The sequence below is a fragment of the Rousettus aegyptiacus genome, unplaced genomic scaffold, assembly GCF_014176215.1.
Source record: "Rousettus aegyptiacus isolate mRouAeg1 unplaced genomic scaffold, mRouAeg1.p scaffold_m13_p_7, whole genome shotgun sequence".
Taxonomy (NCBI): Eukaryota; Metazoa; Chordata; class Mammalia; order Chiroptera; family Pteropodidae; genus Rousettus; species Rousettus aegyptiacus.
The window spans coordinates 27,081,490-27,091,377 of NW_023416310.1; positions in this window are offsets into that span (position 1 = coordinate 27,081,490).

The following is a 9,888-nucleotide window of genomic DNA, read 5'->3' on the forward strand; positions in this document are numbered from 1 at the left end:
AAAGCAGGAAGAGTTGGGAGATGAAGGAGACAAGTAAAGAACAGAAGAAGAGAGATAAAGGGGTGCTCGTGGGGCAACAGGCAAGAGAACTGTGACTATTTCCTACAGAAAGCAATGATTCATCCTTGTGGGCTAAGGCACTATCCTTTTTCCCTGGGCTCATCTTATTCTAGTTTGTCCTAGGGCCTGGAATCCCACCTTTGGGGATGAGATGCTTCATACCTTGACAGCCTTTTAGCAAACCTCAGTGGGCAGCCTGGGGCTGGTTCATGTGGCTACCAGTCTGCAGGAATCGTCTGCTCCTCTAATTGAAGGTCAGATGGCAAGGCCCGGCTGTGCAGACCAGGCTGCTCCTGTAGATGTTTCATTCACACCTTCCTTGGCATCTTCACGAACATAACGAAGAAGTTTTAGAAAGAACTAAATGTATGACTTGGGTCTGATCAAGTTGTTCAGTGGCACCGCCTACTCCAAATGCAGGGTGCTGGAGATAAAGACAGGGAGTTTGGCAGTGATAAAGCAATGCACTTCCTCCTTTGCAGCCTCTTTTCTCCCAGTTCTCATTTGGAGATCTAGGCAGTGGTGGAGATAGGGGTGGGGGTGAGGACATAGTGCTAGCTGCTTCTGGAGAACCGAGCTGATGAACAGATGTTGCTTTACCTGTTCTCTTTTCTGAACCAAATCTGTGCGCAGATATTGGGTATTTGGAGATCAGCCCTGACCCGACATCCTCAGGTGCTAGGGCCAGGTATTTGTGCACCCAGGCTGTGTTTTCTAAACTGTTGGCTCGCCAGTCTCTGTAGCAAATGACGGCTGCCTCAACGTGCAATGGGCGAAGCATGCGTCACCCTTTGAATGTCTGCTGAACTTCTGGACTGCAAGGCGGGGAGAGAATTCAACATCCTGTTCGACTCTCATTTTCAGTGGGTTCTTCATGGTCTCTCTTCTCTCAGAGCATCTCATTCCTCCTCCTTTAGATCTTTGATGATGCTTACCAAAACTCAGGCAAAGGACTTATTCCTTTAGCTTTTTCTACGTAGCCAGGGGTTTCCAACCTTTTCCCCAGTGGTAGCACATAAAAGCAGTAGGTCTCAAACCCCTTGGTCTCAGGACTCCTCGCCATACTTAAAAGTTATTGAGGACTCCAATAAGCTTTTGTTTATATGAATTATATCTATCAATAATGTCCACATTAGCAATTAAAACTGTGAAAACTTAAGAAATACTTGTTTATTAATTCATTTAGAAATAATAAACCTTTACATTAACAAGTTATACTTTAAGAAAAATAACTACATGTAATGTCTTAGTGTTGTTATGAACATAGTTTTGATTCATGGGCCACACTGAGAACCACTGCTTTACAATATCAGAGTTATTAGGCTTCCCAATATCGGCTGCCTTCTCTCACACAGGTGCATGTGCACACATGTGCACAATGGCGCATGCTTGTCTGGTATTTTCGTTTTGGTAATGTCATGATGTTCTTGTGATACCTGAAGACTGTGCATTGGGAATCGGCATTTGCACAACCTAGCTAGTGACAGAATAGAGGTTATGGTCCCACTTTGGAACCACGTAGTCTCAGATTTGGATCTCAGCTTTGTCACTGATGCTCTCTGGCCTGGGGAAAATGACATAATCTCTTTAAAGCCTCAGTTTCTTCTTCTGTAAAAGGAGACAATAATAACTTCTCTCCATAGAGTTGTTGGGAGGATTAAGGGCAGTATATATAAAGCAACAGCCACAATATCTAGCAGAGCGACAATAGGTACTCAATATATAGTAGGTATGATTGTTGGCATCATTATTATTATCCAATAACAATGTAAACTCCATGAGTATGGGGACTTTGTTCGCTGCTATAACTCTAGACTGCTAGTGAGTGCTCAAGAGATATGAGTGCGTGGAATTTTGTACAAATTCAACTTCCTTCAGAACCTATTAGCCTGACTCAAGGTATAGACATGCAAGAGAAGAACAGGTGGTCCCTGCCCCAGGAACTTTTGTTCTAATTAGGTGGAAAAAGACTTGCCCTTGAGAAACAGCAGTAACCAAAGGTGTGCAGTGAAGAGTCAAAATGAGCAGGGCCGCCGGCGTTTATTGCAGTTGCTCACAGGTGGCGTGGGGATTGGTGTTGGCTCTGAGGTCTATTTGCCGGCTGCTATTATTGTTTTAATCCCTCCAGCAGCTTGCATGCACAGCCACGCAGTGCGGAGAAGACTAGAACATAGTCCTTGAAGATGGCTACCACCAAGTCCTCTTCTGCACACGCTGCTCCTTCCATCAAGAGGACTATTTCATCTGGGCTGGCCTGGAGGCTTCCTTTGAACAGTAGAATGCTGTTGAGAGGACACTGTGGAGCTCCCAAATGCAAGCCTTCTTCAGGCAGATTCTGCTTCCTCCTTGTTGGAAGGCAGTAGCCATGTAAGAAGTTTGGCCATGTTGAGAGAAAGCCCACCAGGAGGAAGGGCCACATGGAGGAGAACTGAGACACCGGACACATGCATGAAGCCTTCCTTGACCTGCCAGCACGCCCCATCTGGCAGCTGAAGGCAGCCAAGTGAGTGACCCCAGCTGATATTCTGCGGAACCGAACTGCCTGGCGAACCTAGCTAAGACACAGAAGAAATAATGAATTCTTGTCTTGAGCCATTCTTTTTTGGAAGGGTTGGTTTCACAGCAACAGAAAACTGAAACAGGAGAGCAAGGGCTGGGCAAGCGGAGCCACTGCACTCATACACCTCTGCGTCTGGTGGACGACACCCTACCCCTCCAACCTTTGGACACAGGGCAGATAGAGTTAAACACGCTTTGCTAAGGAGTGTCCGGACTTGAACTTATATTCTCAAAGGAAATCTCATAAACAATTGTCAAATAGAAAAAATGTTTAGGCAACAGATAACAGAGTTGCCAGGACAGATATGACCAAAGTTCACTGTTGGTAAACGTGCTTATATCCCTCTTGTTGGTATTGTCACGACTATGGTTTCTTTTGAATATTTTTGTGTTCCACTTCTATTGGGACTGCCTAATTCCCACTGCCAGGCCTTTGCTCATATCTTCCCTTTCCCTAGATTGCCCTTTTTCTTTCTCTCTTCCAATCGAATCCCACCATCCGTCAAGATCCCACTTGGCCCCTCAACTCCACTGCAGAACTTCCTTGCCTCCAGCTTACCCACGCTGGTCACACCCTCTCATGAAGGCCCACAGCGCTGGTTGTATGTCGCATACATTTTGCCATGTAGGATTCAAGCAACACAGATGGTTAGAGCTGACTGGACTTCAAAGCTGGGGTCCAGATAGAAACCTAGAGCTCAGGGAAAGTGACTTGCCCAAGGTCTCCCAGTTGGTTAGTTGAATGTGTAACATCAATACTGTGGCTCTATAATTTTGGTTACCCAAGTTGACCCAATATATGAGTTAAAATGGAACCAGACCAGGACCCACTGAGTGCCAGCAATTGCAAAATGGCTTATACCTGCCACAAAAGAAAGGGAAGACACTCAAAAGAGGCAGTTATAGCGTTAACTTCTATAAGACTATACTATCGATAAGGTAAGATACTCAGAACAAGCATCAACGAGCATCATTTGAGGGAAAAGATTAAGATCGAAATAATAAAAATGTATCTCTTTTGTCAGAGCCCATAATATGGGCAGCTCTGATGTAACCAACAAGGTCTCCATGTGATAAAGTCCCTGCTCTGCCAGACACTGCCCTTGCAGGGCACACTCTTCGCTTGTGCCCTGTCCTGAGTCGGGGCCATCCACCTGTAGTGGCAATCCTAACTTGGCTTAGAAAGTGACACTGACTCTTTAGGGTAGTTCAGTGAAAAACATACCCAAGGTGAAGAACGAAGAACTAAATAGTTAACAATTAGAATAAAAACAAAGAAGAATCACATTTAAATGTATGGTGCTAGCCCTTTTGTAACTGATTTTAGTGTAAATGAACTGCTGAGGTTTGTATCAACAAATCACTGTTGATTTATTTTTAAAGGTGTTTAAAGCAATTAGAAGAATCTGATATATTAGAATCTTGACGACTTCAATTGCTTAAGTGTGCAAAAATGTCCACTTGTTAGGGAAAATCTAATTAGTTAAGTTGATGTTTTTGAGTTATTAGTTATTCAGAAGTGTGTGAATATTTTCAAAATGTCACTTGCTTAAAAATTAATAAATTGGACATTAAACTAAGTAAAAATTATTGTGAACACTTTTTTCCACCCCCCAACACTCCTTGGACACAAACAAGCCTCGACTTCTCCCCGGGGGTTCCTACTCCCAGGCTGCTCACCCTAGTCCCTCTTTCGATCACACAGATCTTGCCTTGCTCTCTATTTCTTTCATATGTGTTCATTTTCCATCATGGAGGCAGCAATGTGGCATCCACTCTTCTTTTTCATTCACGCTCAGAGCAACCCTAAATCATCTTTACATTTTAAATTAATTCGATTTAACAGAATTGAATGGGACTTTTAATCTAATGACAGCAACATGCCTGGTTCTACAGATAACTGAATTAGACACAGCTCTTGTCAAGAAACGTCCCTGAGGACATGACACAAAAGCGAAGAGGTTTCCAGACCTGGAGAAGGGACAGTGTTGACACACTCCCCTGGAATGTGCTGTGCTTTTGGCTGGTGCTGGTGGGCAGGTAAGTGGGGCTAAGCAGATGTCCCAGAAGTCATTATGAAGGAAGAGCTGATGGCAGGCTCCAGACCTGTCTTAATGGTTCACTAGAAGGAGGAAGACAGGATGAATCAAGGGAGGCTGGGAGTCATGACTCTAACCTAGCCTTCCTCACCCTGCAGCCGCCGCCCCTTCACTCAAAGACAGACAAGTATCATGCATGAGAATAGCCAGAGAAGGGAGACAGAGCAAAGGTCAAGTGTACAGTGAACTTGATTGGGGGAGCAAAGCAGAGAGAAACTTGGCCAAGTTTGATTTTGAAAGACCTCTCAGGAGGGCCAATGTTCACAACGCCGAGAGTGACGAGGAGTGTTCCAAGGACGGTAGGAACTGAGACTGATCCGGCAGGAGACCCTGGAAATGGCCAGCAGGGCAGGAAAGGGGAGTCGCGTGGACTGCATGGAGAAGAAAGCCGCTGAGGAGAAGTGGCCAGAAGCAGTGGAGGAGACACAGTGTCTTAAAGAGCCAGAGGCAGACCCAGAAAACATGAGACTAGTGACCCCTGAGGAGAGGCCCTGCCTGAGCAGGGAGCCGAGAGATCCCTGGAGAAAGAAGGCAATGGGGTCCTTTGGGCGACAGGCAATTCAGAAGCAGAGATGAGTGAAAAAACTGCCGACACGTGAGACAAGGCTGAGGTAAGAAAAAGCATTGGAGTCACTTGCATAAAGCCAGTTAAAACCGTGCAAGAAGGTCAGGCTTTCTAGAATATTGACATTTGGGACCAGCACTGGCCTTGGTACCAAGGAGGATTTCTACACCCATTGCAAGACCTTTAAACGTTAATCCTTTTGTTGCCGAAAAACCTGTTCCTTTATTTGTACAGTGTGTAATTTTGCACTTAGGGGAAAACAGGGCCATGTGAATCACCCTAAATTTCCATTTCTGTTGAATTAGGTTGCTTGGAATAGCCAGCAGACTTTCAAGCAATGAGCATTTAAACGAGCAGTTTACTGAAGTATTTCAAGACAATTCCTTTTTACCCAAACTGTACCAACAGATACGGCTGGCTGATATGGGAGGGATAGGAATGGCAAGAATCTGAATACCAGTCATAACTGACTTTGCTGAGCATGCTGTACTCCAGGGGTCCCCAACTCCAGGGCTGTGGACTGATACCAGTCCGGGGCCTGTTAGGAATTGGGCTGCACAGTAAAAGGTGAGCGACCAGCAAGCGAGCGAAGCTTCATCTGTATTTGCTGCTGCTCCCCACACTAGCATCACTACTTCGGCTCCGCCTCAGGTCATCAGGCATGAGCTCATAGGAGCACCAGTCCCTGGTATCAAAAAGGTTAGAGACTGGGGCTGCACACACTAGGCTTTGCTTTTGGCACGTTTCATACATTGTCTCCTTTACCAACTGGCCGCATGAGGCGGTACTATTATTTACAGGGGAGGAAACTAAGGCACAGAGAAGTTCGGTAACTTGCTCTAGGTCCCAGAGTGCTGGGATTATAATGCAGGTGTGTCTGACTCCAGCACAGCTGATGATAGGGTGATGGGGACGCAACGGCATGGAGATCTGAGATGAGACCACAGACAGGCTTCAGCTTTAAACCCTGAACCAGTTTTAATGTGCTTAACATGGGGGGAAAGGGTGGATGATCTACATGGTAGTGGCTGTATCTCTTATAGACTACCCGACTTTTTTTTTTTTTTCTGTTATTTACATTTTCATGTATTTTTGTCTCGTTCCCTCAAGGACCAACAGCTCCTAAAGAAGGGGACTGTCTTGTGGGCCTCTTGCCTCCCACTAACACCGATTACCTGCAGAAGTGTGTCAGTGAAAAGGTAACTGATTAACTAGTCTTTTTAGCCTCTTGCTTCACCCTCTTTGTAAATGAAGAACAAGTCACACTTGCTTCCCCCCCCTCCCCCCCCCCCACACACTTGCATTTTTAAAATGTAGTAAATGAAGTTGGTAAATACTTGGCAGGAGGTTTTCTAAATGCTCTACCAGTAGAATAAATTTAATAAAGCCTCAAATTTTAATAAAACTTCTTCCATGCTGCCTTCAGGTTGACGTTTAATTTAAAAGTTTGCACTAGACGTTTTTTCAATTTTTCTTTTGCATTAATTTGCCCACAGCTCTTCTCCCAGTCTTTCTTTCTACTGAGGTGAATAAAAATGTATATTCTGCCTATCAAAATACCCTCTGGGGCTACCAGACTATCCTAAAAGTTATTTTTTCCTTTAAATTAAAAGAAGTTCTGGAGTTTTCCTTTAGACTTTCTGTAAGAATAATGTGTGGATGATGTAATGCTGAAAATATGGTTAGAAAAAGAGAGAGAGACAAAAGAGAAAAGAAAATACAGATAGACACAGAGGCTAAAGCTAATCCTCCACGAATGTGCACCTGGGAGCACAGAACTGACCCCATCAGGGTCGAGAATGGTTGAAATACTGTCAACACGTTGCTGACTTTCTGATCAGATTCCACTGGTTACTCTTTCCCAGTACCGAAACAGAAAAAGAACAAGTCCTACCTTTAGCAATAACTAGAATAATATCTTCCAGTTATAGAAGGGAAATCGTCCCCCGGTGTGCTGCCAGTTTGGAACTGCAAATGCCCTGGGCTCAGGAGAGTAGAATTGAGTCTGGGCATTGCACAGTCTGAGAGGAGAAAAAAAAAAAAAAAAGGCTTCCTGAGGGAGGCTTGGGCAATGGTGGTGAATCAACTATTGTCACAGCAGACTTCAGGGGAGTCCAGCATTAGGAAGGCCCCTGTTCGGTGCAAACTGATCAAATACAGATGTTTCCAAGGAGTTGACCTTACTCACCGCAACTTCACTGGAGATTGAATGGCGGACGGCCGGTCAGCAGCAGGGTAAAGGCATGTTTTGGTGAGAGGGTGTAAATGTATATACAGTTGACAGGATGTGAATGACACTGGACAAACATCTCTTTTATTGATAAATACATGTTTGACTTCCAAAAAGTTTTATACCAGGGAGATGTGGTGAAAAATAATCCAGTTTCGGGCTTTGCTAGGTGTCTCCCGTGTACGTCAAACTCTGAAAAAGATGAAGGGGGGAAAATATTAAAAATGGGTTCAACCTTCCGTCTTCCTGAAGTATCAGTTTTCATATAAAACTCATCAACTGAGCCAAGTATTAGGCTTGATCAATGGCAGGAAACTAGGGGATCAAATGCTAATAAATCAGAAACAGCCCCTCTTGAGCAGAAAATATATCACAAAACTAAAAACAAGGAAATCATCCGATGATTTTCTAATGCGTGCTCAAGGAGAAAATGAGGTTTTTTGTTTTTGTTTTTGTTTTTTTGTGTTTTTTTTTTTTTTTTGGCAGGGTTGGGGGGTGGGGTGCTGCACCTTAAATAGCAAGAAAGAATAAGATTGATTCTTAAACACCTTAATCAGACTTGGACTTTAATATACACAAAACAAAAACAAGAAAGATTCAGATATTTGGTGAAGTCTGGGTACTGAGGAGTAATCTAAGTGTTTGTGGGTGTGTAGATATTAAGATGGCAAAGTGACCCCATGAAGACCCTGTTAATAACATTTTTGCTAGCTATTTCAATGCATTTTCTCTCTTTTGAAATTATATCCTTAGCCCTCGGCCCATACCATCTTTTAAAAAGGTCTTGTCCTACAACCCCATTCCCTTACCCTTTAGTGTTTTTTCTCTTACGTGTTTTCATTTTGTAAAAGGAATGTTTTATTGAAATAAAATGTATATGCTGAAAAATGCACAAACCGTAAGTTCACAAATACATAAGATCAATGGAATCAGTACCCAGTTTGAGAAACAGAACATTATCAGTGTCCCCAGAAATCCCTCTTGTCCTATGTTCCAGTTGCAGACTTTTCTTCTGAGGGTAATCACTATGTTGACCTGTAATGCTACAGATTTGTGTTGTTTGATTTTGAGCTTCATGTAAATGGAATCATAAAGCATGTACTCTTATGTTCTATTTCTTTTGTTCGACATTATTTTAATTGTTTAATTCATCCATAGTGATAAGCTGTGTAGTTATTAATATTTTAAACTGTCTTGTCTTTAAATATATATACGCATTCATTTTATTAATGCAGTTTTGTAGGTACAGAAATGTGTTATTTCAACCCTGATCAGTCAGAATAGGCACTCAGAATAAAGTTCTAAAAGGTAACCCCCCCCCGCCCCCAGCATAAATCATAAAGAATCCACTGAACTGTGATAAAATTCTGAACTGACAGGTCTGTAATGAAAGGCACATTATCATCAACGCCTTTGAAAGCTTCAAATTTTTTTCTATTTATTCTTCTTAAAAATATACATGCAAAATTTTTTTGTTGTTTGCTTTACCCACCTTAAACAAGAATCCAGACAGTGTGGTCCTGCTCCTTGAATGGAAACTGTTTGTTTCTGTGAAAACAGAGAGCTAAATTAAATTAGAAAATCCTGGTATTCAACAGGACAGAATTTCCCTTCCTTCCTACTTTCTCATTCCACAATCTATCACCTAGAGTAATTAAGACCAGGGAGGTATCATCTTCACTGGATTAACCTTAACTAAATTGTGTTCATTCAACATGTGCCCTTTTGATTAGTCCGAGCAGGGCCTGCTGTCTCGGATACACCCACCTTGTAATTCTACACACTTAATTAATTTCAGATGAATAGCAGAAGGGATAAGCTAAATTCTCCGATTAATAAACTATAAGTCCTTATGTGTGTCAGAGTGGCTCAGGATTTCCATTCTTCCTTTGTTTCTTTGCCCGGCAAAGGTGAATAGACACACACACACACACACACACACACACACACACACACACACACAGCTGTAATTGTGTGAGGTTGGTGAAAGGATCCCTGAGCAATTTCATCATTGTAAAGAGCAGATCTTAAGAGAGAAAGTACTGCACAAATTGTTAGTAAAATAAGTTATTATTCTGCCGACCATAATTTTTAATGTCCTCCTTCACCTGGACCTCGGTTTTTATTTTATTTGCACATATTTCCTGTTCTATGTACAGATTCTCAGTTATGAAAATTCAATATTAATGCCACTAATTTTGTATTTTTAATGCATTTCTCAGAAGTAAAATACTATTAAAAGTCAGAACTTTTCTGAGAAATGGTTCGAAATTATGTGTTTAATCATCAAATTTAACAGCTCTCAAATATATAATAAAAATTTACCCTCATGGGCATCTTTGACAGCAAAGAAAATTATTTCCTTATAATAAAAC